This window comes from Grammomys surdaster, unplaced genomic scaffold (assembly GCF_004785775.1).
Source record: "Grammomys surdaster isolate TR1022 unplaced genomic scaffold, NIH_TR_1.0 146, whole genome shotgun sequence".
Taxonomy (NCBI): Eukaryota; Metazoa; Chordata; class Mammalia; order Rodentia; family Muridae; genus Grammomys; species Grammomys surdaster.
In genome coordinates this window covers 5,411,626-5,438,624 of record NW_021604604.1, presented here as the reverse complement: position 1 = coordinate 5,438,624, position 26,999 = coordinate 5,411,626, and positions in this window count along the sequence as shown.

Below are 26,999 nucleotides of genomic sequence, written 5' to 3'. Positions count from 1 at the left end.
ACAACAACAACAACAACAACAACAAGAACAAGAAGAACAAGAAGAACAAGAAGAAGAAGAAGAAGAAGAAGAAGAAGAAGAAGAAGAGAAGAAGAGAAGAGAAGAGAAGAGAAGAGAAGAGAAGAGAAGAGAAGAGAAGAGAAGAGAAAAGAAGAAAGAAACTGCCAAAGAGTCTGTCTTAGTAGGAAGTTCTGGGGCTACCCAATCTCGTCAGAGCTATGGGAAAAGTGGGGAAAAGGGGGTGTGAAATTATACTTCATTCAAACAAAATATTATGTATGTCAAAAGTAAAAAATTACCAACATGCAATTAACAATTTCAAATTTCAAATATAATGCAGAGAAGCAAAAAAAAAATGTAATGCTGACATGGGTCCAAAACTATCTCTTCAAAGCCTACTGGACATTGGCATGAAAACTTAGAGAAAAGCACCTTCTTGTGAGGACAACTAAGCCTTATAACTGAGTTTAGAATTATCTCTAACATCAGCTAATACAATTTTCTCTCTGCTTCCTTTTTGCCAAATGATTTGGAAATTATGCTCATCAAATTACTCGCAACTCCATTACTGAGCATGTAGTCTTTCATAATTGTTATAATGCACTTCAGATGTTTTAAAACTGCTTTTCTCCTCTTCATTGTGCACTGACCTTAGAAATAATTTTCTACACAGAAGGCAAAAGATTTGCTTTTCACCCAACTAAATAACTTGCTAGGTAGCTCACCAAATGGTTGTTAAATTTAATCCATTACTCAATCACCAATTCTTTGACAGATTCATTGGCTCCCAGCCAGTCTTCCTTATTTGAGAGACATTTTTCTGGTAGAACAAATGGAAGTGATAATTCTACTATTTATATCATTACATTAATATTTCATGATGTTCAACCAACAAATACACAAAGACCTAAGGCACAAACCTTTCCATTAAGACTATGGACATAGTAAAATCACAACTTAGCCATTCATCTCAAAATGTCCAGATGAACACATAGGAATATAAGCTTAGCATTTTCCTTTGCATTTTGAGGGAAGTTTTTTAAGTGAAACACTGATCTAATGACTTTCCAAGTGTTCTAACTTAGGTTTCAGAAGTCTAAAAGAGCAAGCACCATTATGAAATCTCTTGTTAATGGAATGATAACTCAGAGAACAAAGTAGTCACAGGCAGCCTCCCGTGAAGGAAAGGCAACAAGGAAAAGCAGCAAGGACAAGGGGAAGGGAAAACCAAAAGAAGTCAATAGGTCTTTGATAGAGAGAAAACTAATAAATAAATATTATTGAAGGAATAGATCCTTTCAACATATTTATTCATTGTATGCTTTAACAAAATTACCACAGATCATATTTGTAGGAAGAATTGTCTAATGGTAAAATCTTCACAAAAGGAAACAAGCCACATTATCATTATCACTATCTTAGCCTGTTCATGTTAATACAACACTATAGCAGGGTATGAACAAATGATAGGAATGTATTTTTCTCGCAGATCTGCATCGTGAGGTGTCCAATATTGAAGCATTATCAGTTGTTGCTTCATAATTGGCCCAGACTCTGTTTCCAAGATGGTATCTTGATCCCAGTCATCAACATGATAAAAATATCAAAAAAAAAAAACCCAATAGGATCTCAAGGTTTCCTTCAACTCATCTTACCCATGAAGAAAGAGTATTCAGTGCTTAACTTCCTCTCTCCCTCCTCTTCTGTTCCACTGGAGATTTGAAGAGGAAGCATGAACATTAAAATCATAGCAATGATGATTATTAAACATTATATGTTTTAGTTTAACATCTGATACAATAAGAAGACAAGCATAATTATACACAACAAATAGATACTGGGGAATTCATGAAAAAAATGGAAAAGATGAATCAATGCAGAAGGTATAGGGCAACGAGAATTTCTTCCCTGGTGTTGGAAAATGTATTGGGGGTAGCTTGCTACACAATATTGCTTAATACATGATCCTTAGACGCAGAACTTATTTCACAAGTCAAGTGAGTTAACAGATCAACTTTATATAAAATAGATTTCCTTTGATCCCATTCTTGTGCCTATAATCTGTAGGAAAAACATTTTAAATATTTAAGATCATGTCTATTTTGCCTCAGGGCATAAATCTTTTAAAAACTTAGGAAATTAAAATTTTCTGCTGCCATTATTATAAAATCTGAAATCTAGAAAATTAGTTAATTAGCTTCTAGAACACAGAAATCTCCAAATCGTTTCTTTTACATTCACACTAACAATATAAGCTTTATGAATTATTTTGTATTAAATGTTTTTGAATAAAACAGCTGTACTATCAGAATACAGTCACGTATTAAATACTTTGTAAAAATAGGTAAACAGCATTATAGTTGATGAAGGTGAGAATTCTGTTATTAAATTTTATAATGATGATTGCACACAATTGATTTCCATGAGGCTATATGATGAGTTTCCCTGTGTCATCAACAGTTGAGTATGTAGATCATTTTATAGCAACGTTTCATCAATAGTTCATAGAAATTTATGAAAAAAATAATTTCTTTCTTCCAATACAAGAGATTTATGTAGTAAAAATACGGAAGAAACTTATCTCACTCGTGTTGTTATAATTCTGTGTTTAAAGGAATCATTTAAGAAATCAAATAACATTTGAAAATGACCAGAAAGATTTCATTGTATGTTGAAATCTCTTGACACAAATCAAAACCAAAAGCCCTTTACAAGGCTAAAAATATAAACAGTATTGTTACATAATAAAATATAACTAGTCCAAAGCCTTCCTTAAAATTAATTTCTGAGCAACTAGATCAAAGTAGTCTGCATCATTCTTCACTTACATACAGCTATACAACACTTTTAATTGTTGGTTCTTGGGATATATATACATCTCTTTAACAAAGGACAAAATAACTGTCTATGCTATTTCTTAATGTCTGCTGATGGATTGTCAACTGGCCTCTGTATTGCTCCACCAAAAATAAAATATAGCAATGCTTTGTGTTTCCTGTTTCTCCTCACATCCATCATAGTGAAGTCAGGAGCCTTTTTCTCCCTTTCCTTCTGTGATATTTATAAATCCTTACAGGGCATGTGTCTGCTTCTCCACAGAATGCACCTGGAAGATGGTGAAGTTCACAGTCAACAACTTTTCATTGTTTTAAATTTACATTCACCTATGTGACAAACATTGCCTCCTGTGCTAGATACTACCTTATGCTTTGGGCTATAGTACTGATTAAAACAAGGTTGTTTGTAAGATTATATGTGCAAATGCATACATATAGTGTATACATATATACACTACATGATGTATTTTTTACATTACAAAGTGTGTGCATGTGTGCGTGCACAAGTCATTATATATGCTGAGATCAGAAGACAACTTGTGGGAGTTGATGCTATCCTACCACGCTATGGGTTCTGAGAAATATCTCAGGTTGTCAAGACTGGGGGCAAGTTTTTTTCCTTGCTGACCCATCACATCAGTCCTCTAAAGTGTAATTGTTAGCTCTAAAGAAATTTAATTTTAAACACGATGTTACATGGCAAAACATACAAATAGAGTAGACGTTGCTAAATGGGTACATGCCAACGAGGGAAAACCACCCAGGGTAAGGAAGTATCTGAACCCTGTCCACTAACATCTGACTTTTCTAGAGCCACCAGTTCTACCAACTTTGATGAAACAAAGGATGCTGCTAGGCATTTTGGAAATATAAAAGAAGAGTAAGAACACACATCCTTTTCTCCATCCAGACACACGTGAAAGAAGGGAACAGGGGAGATCTGGAAAACGAGAATTCTTCAGCCTTTTCATTACTCTAATCTTTCTTGCCTTTCATATCTTTTTATATTAACGAAAGGCCTTTTTGATAAAAGAGACAGGGAGAGAAAAATTTTGCCAGTGACTCTTCTTCTAGAGCAAAAAAGAGATCAGATGAAATCAAGCCTTGTGGTAAACGGTCTAGTGGCAAAATAAAGCTTAAACAGTTCAAAATAAAGATTAGCATAGATATCATTTGAAGTATAAACTCACATAAAAATATCTATGATATTTTCACTCCATTTAATTAATGTTTTGATTATTTAAATGATTGACAACAGTATGCAATGAACTCGATCATATTTACCCAGTCAGCTTCTCATCCCCCTCCCTGTATCCCCAACTAATCTCCTTTCCATATTGTAGCTTTTCCACAAGTAAACGTGATTTTTTGATTGCTATGTAGATTCCTTATAGAATCCTTCACACTATGGAAACTATTTCATCAATGTTCTCACATCTACTTGATTCCCCTGCCCTGCACCCTGTGGTTGTTTTGAATATGTTTGGCCTCCATAAACTCATGTGTTTGAATGCTTGGCCCATAGGGAGTAGCACTATTAGGAGGAGTGGCCTTGTTAGAGGAAGTTTGTCACCGTAGAGGCAAGACCTCTGAGGTTTTAAACGTTCAAGCTACATCCAGTATGAAATCAAATCCTCCTGGCTGTTTTTGGATCAAGATGTAGAACTTTTTATTCCTCCAGCATCAAGTCGGCCTGCAGAATACCATGCTTCCCGCCCTGATGGTAATGGACTAAACCTATGAAACTGTAAGCCAGCCCCAATTAAACATTTACCTTTATAAGAGTTGCCTTGGTGATGATGTCCCTTCACATCAATAAAACTCTAAGATACCCCCCCACACACACACTCCTTTTTAAAATGTGTGTGTTGAGAAGGGCAGGGTGCACACCATATCTTTCTTGCAGACTTCAGAAGAGATCAGAGGTCCCAGGATTAAATTCAGGTTTGGCAGCAAGTGTCTCAAGCACTGATCTGACTCTTGGCTCTCCTTTTTTAATCTATGTCCGGGTCACATAGATGGAATGCAAGCAATTTGGAAAAGTACAAGATAATCCATTAAAATGAGTGAAAAAATGTTAGGGCTTCTGCTGATATATATGTTAGAAATATAAAAAGATACCTTTAAAGCATTCTGAATATAAAAATATCAAGCATCAGAACATACTTCTTACATGAACATGCATTTATTTAGAAACTCAATCAAAACATCTTGATGGTTGTTGCACCCTTTCAAATGCATGATGACCAATAAAATAAAATATTTCCTCAGGCCTTAAAGTTACAAAGGTCCCTTCCCTTCACTGTGTATATATTGACCAAATGGTACTTCTGCCTCTACAAGTACCTGGCAATAGACACTTATCCAGTTTCACAGTGAGTCATCATTGTGCTGACCACTGTGCAGAAACTATCCATCTACATCATTGTGCTGACCACTATGTGGCAGGTATCCATCTACAGCTTTGCACATGGAGTGTGCTCATCAATGTAAATCAGCAGAAAGTATGATCTGGACTGTGTGGAAACTTCTCTTTTGTGAAAGAATTCCTAGGCATATTTTTACCTTAAGAGAACAAAGTGTGGTGCAAATAGTCTTAACATGAAGTCCAAGGTTCTCTAAAGTACCCATATATGCATTCAGAAGATAAATAGGCCTATAGAAATCTTATAAAGCATTTTACAGGGCTGTATATTCATGGAACTAATTCGTTTCATGAATTGGCTCATGGGAGTCAATTCGTGGCTTTAACATAATTTTTATAGAGCCTAGTGAGTCTCAAAAGGTTAACGAAATACATGTACATCTTCAAAGACCAGAAACATATTTTAAGACTCGTATTTAAATATCTCCTTTCAGCAAAACCAATTGACTAATGAATTAATGGTGTTGAAGAATTAAAGAATTCCAAATGAGTGATTTTGTACAACAAAGGTTATCATATTGTTCCAAAAATCTACACACCAGCCAAAAGCAAAATAGAATCTTAACTTAGGCTCTACCTCCTCCTCTCATTCTGACTTCTCTTGTCTCTCCTTCTCCCCTCACTTTCTCTTCCTCTCCCTTCCTTCTACTTCTCATCTATTCCTTGTTTCCTTCTCCCTCTGCCTGTCATCTTTCTTCTCCCCTTCCTTTCGTTTTTCTTCCTCTCTTTTATTCCTCCTTCCTCTTGATCAACTGAGCATCTTTTAAATTTTCTTTTTCTCCCTTCTAGTTTTATATCTTTATTCTTCTGATTCCTGGTTTTTCTAGAGTGTACATTTTATATTTGTCATTATTTGAGTTGATTTTTAAATAATATTATATACCATGAAAGAAAACTCCAGTTCCTTATGACAGATAACTTTGAATTCTCTCCATTTGTCCTGATTACATTGCTATTATTCATTTATTTATCCACATTCTACCAGAATCAATATGTTGTTATGACTACTATTACTCTGAAGAGTTATCTATGAAAAAACTAAGAATAATTGCAATAGTAGATTTCTATTTGATCTTCAACTGTTTCTTCTCTAGTGTTCCTCCTTGACATGGTGTTGCATTAATGATTATTTATCATTTTCCATCACCAAGACAGAGTATCTGAGATAAACAACAGGAATAAAGTTTCAACTCTTAACTTGCTGGAGCTTTTGCTTTAGGACCTGTAGCAAGTCCACATACTGGAATACATAGTTGGAGAATCTTTATTGTCAGATTACAATACTTAACCTTTCAAAATTACAACATCTATGCTCCTTACTCTTGAGACCTAAAATCAGAAGTTAAATATGGGCTTCCTGAGTTCCTCCTGGACAGAAAGACTGAAAAACCTACTCTAGTCAGCTGACTCTAGGGTATCTACCATGGTGCAATACCTCCTCTCTCTGTGTCCTCTCTCCAGTGTCACTCAATCTGAAATAGGCACTGGACTCATGATATTGCACAATGGTAAACATGGGAACTTAGGTAACCACATCAGCCAAAAGATCATTCCTTCAACAGGATTAGTGTTTCTATCCTCATCACATTAGGCAGTGCTACATAGGTAAAATGATGTGGACAGACAAATATACATTAGCGCCTTTCAATTCTTTGGGTGTTTGCTGACTATAATGACTTGGCATGCTCTCTCATTTAAAAATTATTATTTTTATTTTGTGTGTGTGTGTGTGTGACTGTGTGTGTGTGTGTGTGTTGCCTGAATGTATAAATATGCACTGTATGTATGCCTGTTGCCTATGCCAGCCAGAGAAGAACACCAGAATCTCTGAAATCAGATGGTTATAAGTCACCATGTAGGAGATGGGAACTGACCCCAGGGTCCTCTGTAAGAACACTAAAGAGGTTTAAAACTACAAGTCTACAAGAATGGATATTTCAGAAAGTTTAACACTAAGATTTTGGGCACCAAAAATCACTGTACTGTTGCCACGTGTCTGAAACTCAAACATCATCAATAGAATGTACAAGTTTAGATAGGTTGAAAAGATGCTGATAAATATATAATTCATACAAGTATTAACCATAAACCAATCACCTAGAGTTATTACCATAAGAATTCGGAGACACAATTGCTTCAATCTGAAAGAAATCTGCCCAGTACTACTAGACAAATTTCCAGCCACCTCCTAAGCTTCACTAGGAGTATTGGGAATGTAAAAGCATTCTGAGGAGTAAGTTGGGAGGTAAGCCAAACTTTATTATTCTTGATGTTCTTAACAAATCTCAGACAAACAAGATGTGTCAGCTCCAAAATCGAGTCTAGGAATATAGATACCAGAAGAGTTGGGAGTGTGATAGAAACAACCATTCCATTTAGGAGCAGTCATGCTGACAAGGGCAGGAATCCTGTTCCCAGATGATTAGCTAGTCTCATAACCTATTATAGCATCCCTAAGCCTTGTGGTTTTATCTACAGTGTCCTGATGTTCAAGGTGTTCATGGTTCTCATAAACTCATTTTCATTGTTGTAATAGGAAAATATACTCTGGGGATGATTTGGCAGAATCTGTTATAGAAATCATAGGTTATTTCACTACTGAAGAAATGTCACTAAAGTGAAATCTTTGCTGAGACCCAAGGCTCTTGTTTTACAGCTCAATTTATTAAAAATTAAATGACCATAAATTTTTATTGCTATCATTATAAGTCACAGCACCAGCTACAGTGATGTTTACCTCTTTAAAAATATATAATGGATTTTTAATCCTGGATTTTGTTATCCTTATATTTGTTATAGCTGAGATTTAATCTGCAGATAGAAAGGGGAAACGTGAGACTCTTAGCTGGTCTGCTCCCATGAAGATACCATATCCTGACCCATTCTAGAGGATCTGCTGGACTCAGAGCACTTGGTAAGAACCCTCCCCCACAACCCAAAGATCCAGAACTGCAGCTGGGAGCCTGGTACACTCAGGACACATCACCCACCAAAACCCTGCCTTCCCGAATACCACTCCCCTTGTGCCCCTTCTGCCTGATCCTTTCTGCTGGGACAGACGCCTAGCTGGTCTGCTCTCATGAATACACTGTACAACCCTTCGGCATGGGTTCCTTCTGGTCTGACCTTGGGTGCTAGCTCTGCAACCATTCCCACAACACCCAGAGGAAGATGGACTCCCAGAAGCTCTAACATGACCAGGATCAGAGTAGAAGCTGTATTCCCAGAAGCTCTAACATGCCCAGGATCATAGAATTTCAGGATGCCAGAGACAGCCTAACTCCAAGGACCTCTTACATCCAGGATCTCAGGATCACAGGATCACAGAAACAACTGGACTCTGAGAAGTTCTGACAACCAAGATAACAGGAGAGACAGGCTCCAGTTAGAGACAGTGAGTGCAGGTAGCACTAAAGATAACCAGATGGTAAAAGGCAAATGCAAGAAAGTAAGCAACAGAAACCAAGGTTACTTGGCATCATCAGAACCCAGTTCTCCCACAATAGCAAGTCCTGGATACCCCATCATAACAGAAAAAGCAAGATTCAAATTTAAAATCACTTCTCATGAAGATAATAGATGACTTTCAGAAGGACATAAATAACTCCCTTAGAGAAATACAGGAGAACACAGGTAAACAGGTAGAAACCCTTAAAGAGGAAACACAAAAATCTCTTAAAGAATTACTAGAAAACACAACCAAACAGGTGAAGGAATTGAACAAAATCATCCAGGATCTAAAGTGGAAGTAGAAACAATAAAGAAATCACAAAGGGAGACTACCCTGGAGATAAAAATCCTTAAAAAGAGATCAGAAGTTATAGATGCAAGCATCAACAACAGAATACAGGAGATAGAAGAGAGAATATCAGGTGCAGAAGATAACATAGAAAATGTTGACACAACTGTCAAAGAAAATGCAAAATGCAAAAAGGTCCTAACCCAAGGAAATCTAGGACACAAGGAGATGACCAAACCTAAAGATAATAGTTATAGAAGAGAGTGAAGATTTCCAAATTAAAGGGCCAGTAAATACCTTAAACAAAATTATAGAAGAAAACTTTCCTAAGCTAAAGAGATGCCCATGAACATAAAAGAAGCCTACAAAAATCCAAATAGTCTAGACCTCCCATCACATAGTAATCAAAACACCAAATGCACAAAATAAAGAAAGAATATTAAAAGCAGTAAAGGAGAACGATCAAGTAACATATGAAGGCAGACCTATAAGAATTATACCAGACTTCTCACCAGAGACTATAAAAGTCAGAAGATCTTGGACAAATGTCATATAGACCCTAACAGAACATAAATGTCATCCCAGGCTACTATACCCAGCAAAACTCTCAATCACTATAGGTGGAGAAACCAAGATATTCCACGACAAAAGCAAGTTTACATAATATCTTTCCACAAATCCAGCCCTACAAAGGAAAATAGATGGAAAACTCCAACATAAATATGGAAACTAAATTCTAGAAAAAGCAAGAAAGTAATCTTCTCCCAAAGAACCCAGCCACACAAACATAACTCCACCTCTAATAACAAAAATAACAGGAAGCAAAAATAATTTTTTCCTTAATATCTCTTAACATCAATGGACTCAATTCCCTAATAGAAAGAAATAAACTATCAGACTCGATACATAAATCGGACCTAGCATTTTACTGCATACAGGAAATGCACCTCAGTGACAAGGACAGACACTACCTCAGAATAAAAGACTGGAAAACAATTTTCTAAGCAAATACTCCCAAGAAACCTGCTGGAGTAGCCATTCTAATATCAAATAAAATTGACTTTCAATCAAAAGTTATCAAAAAAGATAAGGAAGGTTACTTTATACACATTAAAGGAAAATATCTACCAAAATAAACTCTCAATTCTGAATATCTATACTTCAAATGCGAGGGCACCCATATTCATAAAAGAAAACTTTACTAAAGCTCAAAGTATACATTGTACCTCACACAATAATAGTGGGATATTTCAAAACCCCACTCTCATCAATGGACAGATCATGAAAAAGAAACTAAACAGAGAAACAGTGAAGCTAACAAGAGTTATGAACCAAATTTAACAGATATCTATAGAACATTTCATCCTAAAACAAGAGAATATGCCTTCATCTCAGCACTTCATGGTACCTTCTCCAAAATTGACCTTATAATCAGTCACAAAACAGGCCTCAACAAATACAAGAAAATTGAAATAATCCCATGCATCCTATCAGCCACGGACTAAGGCTGGTCTTTAGTAATAACAAAAACAATGGAAAGCCCACATACACATGGAAACAGAACAATGCTCTACTCAATGATAACTTGGCCAAGGAAAAAATAAAGAAAGAAATTATAGACTTTTTAGAATTTAAAGAAAATGGAGACACATCATACCAAAACTTGTGGGACACAATGAAAGCAGTGCTAAGAGGAAAACTCATGGCTCTAAGTGCCCACAAAAAGAAACTGGAAAAAGTATACACTAGCAGCTTGACAGAACACCTGAAAGCTCTAGAGCAAAAAGAAACAAATACATCCAAGAGGAATATATGGCAGGAAATAATCAAACTCAGGGCTAAATCAACCAAGTAGAATCAAAAAGAACTACACCAAGAATTAATAACCAGGAGTTGGTTCTTTGAGAAAATCAACAAGATAGATAAACAGTCTCACAACCCCTAAAGAAATAGCAGAAGTAATTAGAAGACTCCCCACCAAAAAAGTCTAAGACCAGATGGTTTTAGTGCAGAATTCTATCAAGCCTCCAAAGAAGACCTAATACCAATTCTCTTGAAACTATTCCACAAAATAGAAACAGAAGGAACACTACCCAATTCGTTCTATGAAGCTACAATTACACTCATACCCAAACCCCACAAAGACCCGACAAAGAAAGAGAACTTCAGACCAATCTCCCTTATGAACATCGATGCAAAAATACTCAATAAAATTCTAGCAAACCAAATCCAAGAACACATCAAAACAATCATCCATCATGATCAAGTAGGTTTTATCCCAGGAATGCAGGGATGGTTCAATATTCGGAAATCCATCAATGTAATCCACTATATAAACAAAGTAAAAAAAACCACATGATCATCTCACTAGATTCTGAGAAAGCATTTGACAAAATTCAACACCCCTTCATGGTAAAAGTCTTGGAAAGATCAGAAATTCAAGGCCCATACCTAAACATGATAAAAGCAATATACAGCAAACCAGTAGCCAACATCAAACTAAACGGAGAGAAACTTGAAGGAATCCCACTAAAATCAGGGACTAGACAAGGCTGCCCACTCTCTCCCTACCTATTCAGTATAGTACTCGAAGTCCTAGCCAGAGAAATTAGACAACAAAAGGGGGTAAAATGGATATAAATTGGAAAGGAAGAAGTCAAAATATCACTATTTTCAGATGATAAGATAGCATACTTAAGTTACCCCAAAACTTCCACCATAGAACTCTTAAACCTGATAAACAACTTCAGCAAAGTGGCTGAATATAAAATTAACTCAAGCAAATCAGTAGCCTTCCTCTACTCAAAGGATAAACAGGCAAGGAAGAAATTAAGGAAATGGCAACCTTTATAATAGTCACAAATTGTCCTGTGCAGTAGTGCATTAAACATGGGTCTGGGGAAAGAGAGAACAGTAAAACAGGCGAATGCAAAGAACCACGAATTGTATATAGTCTGATCATATTGCTGACTTTCTTTTTTTCACACAGGGGTTATATGCACAAAAAGGCAGGATGTTGGGATGTGGATGACACAGGAGCATAGGTGTTTAGGGGGAGTACAGATATCTTCCAGAACACGGTATTGGCTGGGTGAAGGTTCAGGGGACAGGTCACTATGACTCCACCTATAATTCACTTATCCTTATCTAAGTTGGTACTATCCACCAAGGCTACACAAAGCTATCCATAAGACTCAAGACTACTTGTTCTTAGCCAGGCTGGTAAATTTCCACCAAAGCTGTCTGTTTACAATATCTTATAACATCCTGTTTTAATGTATTTCCACAGAGACCCAAGACCTTGTGTTAGCAGGCTGAGTTAGGCCTAGTGCTGATTTTAGGCCAATGTATAAGCAAGGCTGCCCCTGACAACAAATAATATAAAATACCTTGTTGTAAATCTAACCAAACAAGTGAAAGATCTGTATGACAAGAACTTCAAGTCTCTAAAGAAAGAAATTGATGAAGATCTCAGAAGATGGAAAGATTTCCCATGCTCATGGATTGGCAGAATTAATATAGTAAAAAGAATCAATGAAATCCCTATCAAAATTCCAACTCAATTCTTCATAGAGTTAGAAAGAACAATTTGCAAATTCATTTGGACTAAGAAAAACCCAGGATAGCGAAAACTATTCTCAACAATAAAAGAACTTCTAGGGGAATCACCATCCCTGACCTCAAGCTGTACTACAGAGCAATAGTGATAAAAAATTGCATGGTATTGGTACAGAGATAGGCAGGAAGATCAATGGAATATAATTGAAGACCCAGAAATGAACCCACACACCTATGGTCACTTAATCTTTGACAAAGGAGCTAAAATCATTCAGTGGAAAAAAGACAGCATTTTCAACAAATGGTGCTGGTTCAACTGGAGGTGAGCATGTAGAAGAATGCAAATTGATCCATTCTTATCTCCTTGTATAAAGCTCAAGTCCAAGTGGATCAAAGACCTCCACATAAAACCAGATACACTGAAACTAATAGAAGACAAAGTGACCAAGAGCCTCGAATTCATGGGCACAGGGGAAAAGTTTCTGAACTTTTGGCTAATGGCTAATGCTTGAAGATCAAGAATTGACAAATGAGACCTCATAAAATTGCAAAGCTTATGTAAGGCTAAGGATACTGTCAATAAGACAAAATGGTAACCAACAGATTGGGAAAAGATCTTTACCTATCCTACATCCGATAGAGGGTTAATATCCAATATATATAAAGAACTCAAGAAATTAAACTCCAGACAATCAAATAATCCTATTTAAAATGGGGTACAAAGATAAACAAATAGAGAGGTAGGTTCTCAAGTTAATTACCTCAAATGAGCAACATTCATTCATTACTGGTTCAATATTTTTGTGATAATGGTTTGGAGTCTTCAAAACTATTTGAATAAACATCTTTGATATATTTGAAACAGTAGGGACAAATGCAAGCAATCAATTTAAGTTAAATGGTTTAAATGAATGTCCTCCTAGAGACAGACTTCAAAAGCATACCTCACTCCACATATGTGACTAGTCTTGGACTCTGTGTTTCTGTCCTTTCTAAGGGCTTTAGTTTTTCTTAAGTCCTCACTGAATGATATACATGAGGTTTTCTATCTTCACAAATGTAGTATCATTTTCCATCAGGAAATGAAATCCCACTAACCTCATCACATTCTTTTCAACTTTGAGCTCTTCCTCTTCTTAAAACTGAAGAGTTTACCTGTCTCTTTTAATGGCTTTTTTTTTTAATCAACAGAAGAAAAGTCAGTTTACGATGATTCAGCCCATCCAAAGGCAAGGCGTATCTTCTAAACCTATCTCACAAGACCCTGAACCAGAAAGAAGAGGGTGTGGATGCACTGTGGACTAAGAGAGAACAATGTTATAGAAGAAATACAAGATCAGTCAATTATAGAAAATTTAGGTAAAATCAAAGTTTCTTTTAAGCAGGTTGAGTTTCTATGCCAGAACCAACTACTGTGTTAAGAATTTCTTCATAGGTTTTCAAAAGACAGCAAGGAAAATAAATGACACTGATTTCCTAGGACAAGACAGTCTGTGTTGCTAAACCCAAAATGTAAAACATTCACACATTACCAAAAATGTTTCACACAAAATGTAATCCAGTAAGTATGAAATCACCATAGACTTGGCCTTGTAGGACTTTATAATGTTTATTCATTCAATTGCTTAGAAATAACACGCCTAACCCAGTTTACAATGTAGCTTTGAATGATCAGTACATTTTAATTTTAAAATTATGCTTAAAGAGTGGACCATGCATGTGTATTTTGTTGAAAAGTGTTCATTATAACTTCCTTCTTTATCAAACAGTCAGGATCTAAAAATTGTCTTTCCTAAACATCCTCTCAGGTTTCCAGCCATAGTGATTTCATTAACTGGGCTTTCTTTTGGAGTAATTGAATTCTTTCTTTCTTTCTTTTCTTCTCCCTTTCTTTCTTCCCTCCTTTCTTTCTCCATTTCTTTCTTTCTTTCTTTAAATATTCATTTTCTTTTGGCATTTATTGTGATGATACTGGCACACTATAATAAAGTCTTCAGGGTGTGGAAAAACTGTCATTTTATAATGTTCAGCTGTGTTTTATATTTTTTTACAAGACATGCCTAGGTGTATTATGATACCAGCATCAATTTTTTTAAAGACTTTAAAAGTCTTCTCTGTGATGTAAGTTCCAAGTGACAGTCCAATGAAGCTACATCGCTACTAAAAATTGCAAGGAAAAGCAATCTATCATCTACTGAGTCTATCAGTATGAGTGACTAAGAAAAACCCTTCCCTTTCCTAAGGGAACTGTCCCTAAATACACTGCTTCTGCTTCAGAGTTGCCCAATGCTTACACTTACCAAAAACTGACAGATAATCTCCCACAATGTAAGATCTTTACACATTTTATATATGTGTAATATATAAGGTATGATCTTTTCACAAATTCTAATAAATAGAATCACTCTTAATTGTGCATTAACTATTAACTCCATCTTATCATTATGTATCACTAATTAGAAAAACCCCCTTTTCTGTCTAGCTTGTCTTCACACTATTTGAGAAAACATCACTGGACAATGGAACTAGATGTTCCACTTGATCATCCAGTATAAGCATCTATGGATGATGCAACAGTCCGAGAGATATTCTATGCATCCACTGGGCAGCTTGAGAAATGATCAAGTAAATTTCATAGTGTGGGCTTTGGCTCTGATGCATGGAACTCTGAGCATGTGCTCAGAGTAAATGTTTCTGTCTCAAAGTTTCTATCTCAAAGATAGTTGACTGAAACAACCCTGGCATCTTTGCTGACAAGATTAAGAAAGGGGGAAAATGGAAAGAGGGGAAATGAGGTTGACAACAGCCAGGAAATATGAAAAACTATCTGAATTATAATTGTTTACTTTCTGTCTTTTCTTTACACCAGAAATAAAAGAATTTATAAAACAGGCTCTTACTGCACAAACAGTATTTGGATGAAAACAATATTTTGACACATATGTATGTATACACTCACCTTGTTTAAAAAAAAAAACTAGAAAAGATGCATGAAATGAAAGGCCTAGAGGGCACAACCTCAGGCTTAGGGGAAATTGCTTTTCTTTTTAATCATAGACTACCATGAGCATACACACACACACACACACACACACACACACACTACCACCCTACTTCAAACTACGTATCCCAAATACAGGAAGTAAATTCCCAGTGGGAAGCTTGATTTGCAGAATTAGACTACAAAGGCTACAACCTCAGTTTTTGGTATGTAAATAGGTGTGGACTTTATGACTTTGACTTGAGTTGTCATGTGTGTGCATGTATTGCCTCCCATTAAATTCAAGTTTAAGAAGTGCTAGGTCTGTGCTTCACATATAGCTCTCCTAATCTCCCTTTGCATTTAATGTCAATGACATGAAAACTTAATTCTTACAAAAATAAGCTGAAAAGATTAAGTTCAATATAACAAATGATAGAAAATAACAGAAAAGAGAAAATTATACATTTAGAGAAGAAAAATCCCACAGATAACCCCTTTCATTCTCATTCGTTCTCACTCACTGCTCTCCAAATCATAGTAGCAATTTGACTTCTGAATTTTTTGACTAAGTACATACTGTGCACATATTCACAGATACTCAACTGACTCAACAAGCCCTGCCTTACTTTGCTGACCATCTCATGCAAAGGACACATACTGAAACTGCTGGAATAATCTTTGGGGAATGTCTGAAGAACATAAATGGGAGAGATTGTATTAGGATTTCCGAGATCTCCTTCAATTTCCTTATGAAAGTGTTTAGAAACTTGGTAGCACTAACTTGCAAGTAGGCTAAAAACATATATGATCAGGAAATAAATTACTGCAGAAGCAGAAAAATTTAAGAGTGCTACAGGAATTAGACTGTGTTTACCAACTACTGGCCATTCTCAATGGCCACACACTGATATCATCATTAATGTAGTCTTTGGGCCTTTCTGTGTCTTGGCATACATCGTTCTGTGTCTTTTCTTTTGGAAACAGTTTCCTCGTCAAACTATTCCACAAAATAGAAACAGAAGGAACACTGCCAAATTTACTCTATTAAGTCATCCTGATAACTAAACTACAGAAAGACTGAGCAAAGACAGACAATTTAAGACCAACTTCTCTTATGACTGATGCAAATAAAATACTTGCAAACTGAATACAGTAGCACATCAAAAACACCTTCCACCAAAATCAAGTAGGATTCATCTAAGGGACTCAGAGAGGGTTGAATACATGAAAAATCCATCAAAATAATCCACTATAGAAACAAACTGAAAGAAAAATGTCACACGGTCATCTCGTTGGATGCTGAAAAGGCTTTTGACAAAATTCAACGCTCCTTCATGTAAAAGTCTAGAAGAGACCAGGGATACAAGGCACAATAAAGGAAATATACAGCAAGCCAATAGCCAACATCAGATTAAAAGGAAACTTAAAGCAATTCCAATAAAATCAGTGACAAGACAAGGCTGCCCTCTCTCTCCCTATCTCTTCCATACAGTATTTGAAGTTCTAGCTAGAGCAATAGGACAACAAAAGGAGATCAAGGAGATACAAATTGGAAAGGAAGAAGTCAAAGTACCACTATTTGCAGATGATATGATAGTATACACAAACATCTCCAAAAATTTTACCAGAGAACTCCTACAATTGATAAATACCTTTAGCAAAGTGACTGGATACAAAATTAACTCCCAGATATCAGTAGCTTTCTTTTATACAAATGATAAACACGATGAAAAAAAATTGGGAAACGTCCTTTACAATAACCAGGACTGATATAAAATATCTTGATATAATTCTATCAAGCAAGGGAAAGGCCTATATGACAAGAACTTCAAATCTCTGAAGGAAGAAATTGAGGGAGATATCAGAAGATGGAAAGATCCATGTGCTCATGGATCAGCAGGATTAACATAGTTAAAATGTCATCTTACCTAAAGAAATTTACAGATTTAATGTAATTCCCTTTAAAATTCCAACACAGTTCTTTAAGAATCTTGACAGAGCAATTCTTAACTTCATATGGAAAAAAGAAAAAACCCAGGATAGCTAAAACAATCTGGAACAATAAAGGACCATCTGGATGTATCACCATCCCTGACCCCAAGCTGTACTACAGACGAATAGTAATAAAAACCACATGCTATTCATATAGGAAGAGACAGATTGATCAATGGAATAGAACCAAAGACCCTGAAATAAACTCATACATGTATGGACACTTGATTTTTGACAAAGAAGCCAAAAACATTTAATGAAAAAAAGGAGAACATCTTCAACAAATTGTGCTGGTCTGTGTGAATATCTGCATGTAGAAGAATGCAAATACATCCATATCCATGGCCTTGCCCAAAATTCAAGTACAAGTGAATCAAAGGCTGCTATGCAATACTGGATTCACTAAATCTAATAGATCAGAAAATGGGGAATAGCCTTGAACAGATTGATATTCTGTTCAGTAGACAACTTCGTGAACAGAATATCAATTGCTCAAACTCTAAGATCTTCAATTGATAAATGGGACCTCATGAAACTGGAAAGCTTCTTCCAGGGAAAAGACACTGTCAATAAAACAAAACAGTAGGCTATAGATTGGGAAAGGATCTTCATCAACTGTAAACCTGAAAGAAGGCTAATATCCAAAATTTATAAAGAACTCAAGAAATTAGAAACAAACAACACAAACAACTCAATTAAGAATGAAAGACAGAGCTAAACAGAGAATACTCAAGAGATGAATCTCGAATGGCCAAGAAGAATTTAAGAAAATGTTCAAAGTCCTTAGTCAACAGGGAAACACAAATCAAAACAACTCTGAGATTTTACATGTCAAAATGGCTAAGATTGAAATCTCAATTGATAGCACATGATGGCAAGAATGTGAAACACTGAGGAATACTCCTCAATTGTTAATGGTTTGATTGTTTCTCAGACAACTAGAAAAAGTTCTACCTTAAGAATAAACTATACCAATGAAGTGGAAAATTTATGTGATGCTTTCCTGGAAACTGTCTTATAAGAGGAAATTTTTTTCTGAAGCAGACACATGAAAGGAAAAGAGGGCTGTGATGTTTTGCTTGAAAGAATATGTGATGTTTGCAAAGGTTATAAATATAAACCAACAGACAATGGATAATGCTTTTGTCTTGCCACTCTGTGCTGATCATCATTTATAGTGATTTCCTAGAGAAAAATGCAATAAAGAACATCAAGTGGTGCTCTACAGGCTTCCTGCTGCTTCTGAGGACTTGGGTGACTGGCAGAGCCTCTCAGTTTCTTCTGGATTAACCTGCTGTTGCTGATTTGTGAATGCAGATTGAGTGGATCCACCTACCACTGCTCATTCCTGTGAACTGAACTGCTGATATCCTGACAATGTGGATTATATTCATGCCAAAAGAACTATTTCTAAACTATGTTTTAAAAAATATATACCACTCCTGGACATATAACCAAAAGATGTTCCAGAAGGATACTTGCTCAACTATGTTCATACCTGCTTTATTCTTAATAGCCTAAAACTGGAAACAACCTAGATGCCCCTCAACTGAAGATTAGATAAAGAAGTTGTGGTACATCTACAGAGTGTAATACCACTCAGCTGTTAAAAACAAAGACATCATGAATTTTGCAGACAAATGAATGGAACTTGAAACCATCATTCTGAGTGAGATAACCCAGACTCAAAAGGATATAGATGGTATGTACTCACTTATAGGTGGACATTAGCCATAAAATACAGGATACCTATGCTGAATTCCACAGACTCAAAGAATCTAAATAAGAAGGATGGCCCAAGCAAAAATTCTTGAATCTCACTTAGAAGGGTGAATAAAATAATTATAGTAGACAGATGGAGGGAGGAAACTGTGGGAGAATGGATGAGGAGGTGAATGGGAGGTTCAGGATCAGGATCAGGAGAGAGCACAAGATGGCCATAAAAATGAATGGAAATCAGAAACTGGTGGGGGAGGGGTGGGTAGCATCTTGAGGATGTACAGGAGACCTGGGGTAGGGGATGCAGGCAAGAATCAATAGAGGTGACCTTAGCTAAGACTCACAGCATCAAGGATTTGTAATCTGAAGAGGCTGCCTCCTGCAGCTATGGAAGAACCACAGGGGAGCGATAGAGACACCAACCCACTCACAAAATTTTTGACCCAAAATTTATACTGCCTACAAGAAACCCAGGAACAGGGGATGGAGCAGAGCTTCTTGGAATGTCCAAGCAATAACCATCCCAACTAGAGACCCACCCCATGGGCAAGCATCAATCCATGACACTATTAATGATACCCTGTTATACATGTAGACAGGAATCTAGCATGGCTTTCCTCTGAGAGGCTCCACCCAGTAGCTGATTTAGCTGAATGCAGAGAACCACAAACAGTGGATGTTCCTTGGGAACTCTTTTGAAAAAGTTGGGAGAAGGATTGCAGTCCCTAGAGGGGATAGGAACTGCACAGGAAGACCAAGAGAGTCAATTTACATTGACCTCTACCAATGGGGCTCTCAGAGACTGAATCATGAACTAAGGACCATACAAGGTATGGGCATAGGCCAACTGTACATATGTAGCAGATGTACAGTTCAGTCTTCATGTGGGTCCCAAACTACTGGAGCGGGGACTATCCCTAAAGTTGTTGCCTGTCTATGAAATATATTCTTCTTGCAGGACTGCCTTGTCTGACCTTAGTGAGAGGGGATGTACCTAGTCCCACAGACTTGCTGTGCCATGGTCAAAGATACCTAATCCTCAGCCAGACTCTGGAGTATGAGCTCCTCTCCCTTTCCAGGTCTCCACAATTTTCTTTTTCTTCCTATCCTGTCTCATGTACATATATCAATCTCTATGTTTTGCTTCAAACAACTGTAGAGATTATCTAAAAGTCATGCACTTTTCCCAAGTCAATTAAGCACTATGCAGACTCTACTGAAAGCTCTAATGCACCCATCAGGCTTCACCTGTCACCTTTAATTGTCTTCAGTTTAAATGTGCCCATCTATGAAATGTATGAAAACACATCCATTTCAAAATGTCTTCTTCCCTTTTATTACCTTCTAGAATACAGTGTTTAGCATGAGTTTATAGATCATTTACTTAGGTTTATGCTTTATATATCGATCCCTTGATGTACATTGTGGGGGAAAAAAGGTCAATAAAGAGCTCAAGTGAAATCTCTCTTACACATTTTATTCATTTCTTGTGAAGCTGTATTATTTTTGCCTATTACTTGGTGATATCTATCAGTCTTGTTAATGGGCATCAGCAGAACAGAAATCTGGAGTAATTGCAATCTATGGAGTATCTTTTAGCTGTGTTTTTTAAGACAGTTCCTATTTCCACATATAAGATTTTGGCTGGCTATTTTATGTGACAGCTTATTAAAATTGCTTTTTACCTTTTTAATCTCAGTGTCACAATGAAATATCAGGAAAAGACCTAAGTGAATGGTAGACTGGAGGATATTGAAGGAAATAAACTAAACTACACCTTACAGATTCTCAATAACCATACTATTATGGTTGAGGAGTGAGCACCCTGGATGGGTATACTTCTTGTGCAGTGCACAAGTGTTAAGAACAGCTCTAAACTTCTGCAAGCTTTCACATGAAAAGGTTCTAGTAACACATGGGGGAGCATGGAAATAAATGTCTCACAACGATGTGCTCGGATATCCAGATGCAATGCTCTCATTTTTATAAAGTTTATAAAGTACTCTGCTAAGCATTCTGAATGTAATGCAATTGTTCTATTTCATTTATTCAAACAGAAAAATGACAGTATCTTTAATCATGAAATTAATGCAGAAACTCTCTTTTATGTTTAATTTCTCTCTAAATGAAATCTTCCATACCCCTGGGCCTACATTCAGTGAGATGTTTTTGTTGAGACTCATTCTAAGTCGAGAATTCATGTTTTGACACCAAGATCCTGAAATGTTTATTTAATTCCCATTCTATTTTATATACCTAGAAATATATTTGTGAAGGAATAACATTTTTTAAAAGTTTCCTGTTCAGACTTTTCAAAAACTACCCTAGATCTCATAAAAGTTTGTTTTCTTATTGAATATATCACTCTTCGATGAATCCTCATTGGAAACAGCAAATAGAGAATGGGAGTATAGAATGTAGGAACAACGCATCCATCCAAATTCCATCCCAATTTCTGATCAGTGCTCTAGTTCTGAAGAAAAGACCATTCATACAGAAAAAGACAAGAGAGAAACCTGAAATGTTAGTGATAAAGACAAAGAATTAGGAGGAAGACATACATTAGGCAACAACATGGTTTTGCTTCTTCCAGGCTCCCAGGGACTTTTATTTCAGTAAGTTAATTAAGATATTGGTTCAAGTAACTAGAAGAAAAAAGTTGCCATTTACTGAGGGAGAGGAAGTTTAAGGAGCACAAAGAATTAAAAGCTCAGTTCCTGACATGTAGACTCTGAAACTCTGTAATAGGCATTTCCTACAAGAGAAAACCTATAGCTGTCCTGTGGTTTTCAGATGAGAAGATGCAAAAGGTGAACAAGAGAGGACACAATATGATGACTTGAGGCTGACATATCTCCCATCTTCTTGTGTCTTGTGTTTTGAATGTCTGGTCTGCAGCTTGTGGCATTATTTTCAAGGTCATAGAGTCTCTACAGTAGTGGAAGAAATGAGTTACTAAAGGCAGAACCTTAGAGTCAGTATCATACCTAGTTTTGGTCTAGTCCTCTCTGTTTCCTGCCCACAATATTTGTCCTTTATTTAACAGGAAGAAAAAAGGAATAGAATTTTAAAAATAAGCAGATGATGAAAAGCTAAAGAAAATACCTAATATTAATTAAGGGAACAATCCATCAATTCTAAACACAAACACACCAGATGTTCTTGCTCCTAACTTCATAAAATAAACATTGCTAGATTCAGATATACACTGACTTCAACACAAAATAGAAAGTGACCTTAATACTCAGCTGTCACCAAAGGCAGGTCATGCAGGACTTCCCAATAAATAATAATGATGATGATGATGATGATGATGATGATAACAAAAATCACAACAACAAAGTAACATCTGAGCTAAGTGAAACTGTATGTAAAATGGACTTAGCAGATATCTATAGTATATTCCACTCAAATGTCATAGAAAACACCTTCTCATCAACCCACTCTCTGTAAAATATGTCATCCTTTCAGACATCAAGTAATTCTTAACAGATGCAAGAAAAAGAAATCATTTCTTGTATTCTTTCTGCTTATAATGGAACAATAAAATAGGAAAACAGAAAGAAAAACTACAAATTATATGAACTCATTGACAATGGGAAATATAATATTTAATGACACTTAATTAAAAAGGAAATCGAGAAAGGTCCAGTGGGTAAAATGTTTACTGCTCAAGTGTGAAAGCTTGCGTTTGATTCCCGTAAAAGCATCCACATAAAATGCAGGTTTGGTTGTGTGTATCTGAGACCCTTGTATTAAGGAATGGAGGCAGATTCCCAGGACTATCTAGCTATATACTCTCTCTAAAACAGTGAGTTCTCATATCAGTTAGAGATGTGGTCTCAAAAACTAAGTTAGATAGTAGTAAAAGAAAGACACTCAGCAATGGCCTATGGGCTTCATAAGCACACGTGACAAGCACACCATCCTATACACACTCATGAAGTCACAAAGAAACCAGGGTAGCCAATGTGATAATTCTAAGCAATGGAACAATGGTAGAGAACTCACCACATCTATTTTCAAGTCATAATTACCACAACATCATGGTATTGGCCCCGAGACAAACTTGTGAATCAATGGAACAGTATAAAAACAAACAAACAAATAAACCACACAGTACAGTATAAAGTATCCACCCAGATACAGCCAACTAATCTTTGACAAAAAAATACACTGCGGAAAAAAAGATAGCCTCTTCAACAAATGGTGCCAGGAGAATTAGAGAGAAATGAACCCATATCTGTAGCTCTTATCCTGTACAAAATGTCAATTCAAAATGGATCAAATTCTTTAATGTTAAGACTTAAAACTCGGTTGTTTTTGTTGTTATTGAAGATCAGCCTTAGTCCATGGTGGTCTGATAGAATGCATGAGATTAATTTAATGTTCTTGTATCTGTTAAGGGTTGTTTTGTGATCAATTATATGGCTAGTTTTGGAGAAGGTACCATGAAGTGCTGAGAAGAAGGTATATTCTTTTGTTTAAGGGTGAAATGTTCAGCAGATATCTGCTAAATCCATTTGATTCATAACTTCTGTTAGCTTCACTGTGTCTCTGTTTAGTTTCATTTCCATGATCTGTCCATTGGTGAGAACAGAGTGTGGACATCTCCTACTATTACGTGAGATTCAATGCATATGTTGATAGTTAGTAATGTTTATTTTACAAATGTTGGTACCCTTGCCTTTGGGACATAGATGCTCAGAATTGAGAGTTCATATTGGTGGATTTTTTACTTTGATGAGTATGCAATATCCTTCCCCATCTTTTTTGATAACTTTTGGTTGAAAGTGTATTTTTTCTGGATATTAGAATTGCTACTCCAGCTTGTTTCTGGGGAACATTTTCTTGGAACATTTTTTTCCAGCCTTTTACTTTAAGGTAGAGTCTTTGTCACTGAGGTGCGTTTCTTTTATGCAGCAAAAATGCTGTGTATGTATGCAGTCTCAAGAGAACCAAATAACCCTATTAAAAAAATGGGGCACAGGCTTAACAGAGAATTCTCAACTGAGAAATCTTGAATGGCTGAGAAGCACTCACAAAAATGTTCAACATCCTTAGTCATAGGGAGATGCAAATCAAAACAACCCTGAGATTCCACCTCACACCAATCAAAATGGCTAGGATAAAAAAGACAGGCAACAGCAGATGCTGGTGAGGATGTAGGGAAAGAGAAACATTCCTCCATTGCTGATGGGACTGCAAGCTGATAAACACTTTGGAAATCAGTCTGGCGGTTCCTCAGAAAATTGGAAATAGTTCTGCCTGAAGACCCAGCTATACCAACCACTACAGTGCATATACCCAAAAGATTCTCTAACATATAACAAGGACACATGCTACACTATGTTCATAGCAGCTTTATTTATAATAGCTAGAAGCTGTGAACAACCCAGTTGTCCCTCATCAGAAGAATGGATACAAAAAATGTGGTACATTTACACAATGAAGTACTACTCAGCTATTAAAAACAATGACTTCATGAAATTCATGCATGAAACTAGAAAATATCATCCTGAGTGTGGTAACCCAGACACAAAAGAACACACATGGTATGTGTTCACTGGTAAGTGGATATTAGCTCAAAAGCTCAGAATAACCATGATACAACCCACAACCATATGGAGTTTAAGAAGAAGGAAGATCAAAACATAGATGCTTCCTACATAGAACAGGTAACAAAACAGTCACAGGAGGTAGAGAGAGGGGGAGACCTGGAAAAGAGAAAGGAGAGGGAGAAAAAAAGAAGGGTCAGGATCAGGTATTGGACTGAACAGAAGACAAGTATAGAGAGTCAGGAAATTGAATAGAAACATGTAGCACTGGGGGATGGGGAATTTGGGTAGCTGCTAGAAGGTTCCAGACTCCAAGAAAGCAAGAGGCTCCCAGGACCCAATGGTGATGACTTTAGCCAAAACACCCAACAAAGGGGAGGTACAACCTGTAGAGACCACCTCTAGTAGTTAGGCATGACCCTTAGCTAAGGGATAGGGCTACCCACACATCTCAAATTTTTTAACCCAGAAATGTTCCTGTCCAAAGGAAAGACAGGGACAAAAAATATGGAAGGAAGACTAAAGGAAAAGCCATTTAGAGACCGCCCCACCTAGGGATCCATCCCATCTGCAGATATCAAACCCCCACATTATTGCTGATGGCAAAAAGTCCTTGCTGGCAGGAGCCTGATATGGCTATTCCCTGAGAGAGTCTACCAACATCTGACCAATACAGATGCAGATACTGAAAGCCAACCATCAGACTGAGCCTGGGAACCCCAATAGAAGAGCTGAAGGAGCTGAAAGGGATCGTAACCTCATAGGAAGAACAATATCAGTTAACTGGACCACCTAGAACTCCCAGAGACTAAACCACCTTCCAAAAATTATACATGGAGGGATCCATGGCTCCAGCTACATATGTAGCAGAGGATTGCCTTATCTAAAATCAATGAGAGCGGTAGCCCTTGGTCCCGTGGAGGCTTGATGCCTTAGCACAGGGGAATGCTAGAGCAGTGAGATTGAGTGGATGAGTAGGTGAAGGAGCATCCTCATAGAGGTAAAGGGGAGAAGAGGGGGATTGAATGGGGGGTGTTGTGGAGGAATAACTGGGAAGGAGGATATCACTTAAAACATAAATGAATAAAATGATTAATTTTTTAAAAAAGACCTGAAACTCAGAAGTTATTAGAGGACACATGAAAAATAGTTCCTCAAGATACATGCACAGACAAGGATATTTTAAAAAATAGGAAGTCAGGAAATAAAATGGCCTCAGTGGGAGAGGATGTGCCTAATCCAGTAGAGACTTGATGCCCAGGGAGAGGGAATGCCAATTGAGGGGCACCCTCTCAGTGCTGAAGGGAAAGGGGGATGGAGGCAGAATTCTGCAAGGGGGACTCGATGGGGGAGGAACATTTGGGATGTAAATAAATAAAATAATTAATTAATAAGAAAATAAGAAAATAGGGTTACATGAAGAGCCTGCAGGAATAGGCAGAATAGAGTGGTAGCTATATATTTGAGGCTTAAATTCTAGAATACAGAGAGAATGTTTAAAAATAAACTAAATATCAAAACGCCACACAATCACATCAATAAAGTAACTAACATTAAATGAATAGATGTTCTCAAACGATCAAGTGCAAATGACCAATAGATACATACAAAATTCTCAAAAGATGAAGATTGGATTGTCAATAGACATCAAGAAAGTTCACCACCCTTAACTATGGTGAAATGCAAATGAAAACAGCATTAGTGTTCTTCCGATCTCATTCAAACATTCACTTACGTTTTAAGTGATCTCATTCCGGTCAGAATGAGTATCATTAACAAACTCAATAACAATCAATGCTGCAAGACTGTATGAAAGGGGTCCCTTGTATACCACTAGTGAGAATGTAAATTGGTGCAACCCATTTGGAGATCAGTTTCCTCCAAAAACCTAAAAGTATAACTTCTAATAATCCCGTTCTATCACTTCTGAGCCTGTAATTGAAGAGCTCTAAGTCTATGTCACAGGGATACTTGAACATCTTTGTTCATGGCTATTCATAATATCTAAACTCTGGAATCATTCTAATTAGTCATCAACATAGGGATAGTAGAGAAAATGTGGTATGTATTACAAAGAGGTTTTATTCAGCCACAGAAAACAAATTGTGATGTCCAATTAGGGTTAGGGTTAGGGTTAGGGTTAGGGTTAGGGTTAGGGTTAGGGTTAGGGTTAGGGTTAGGGTTAGGG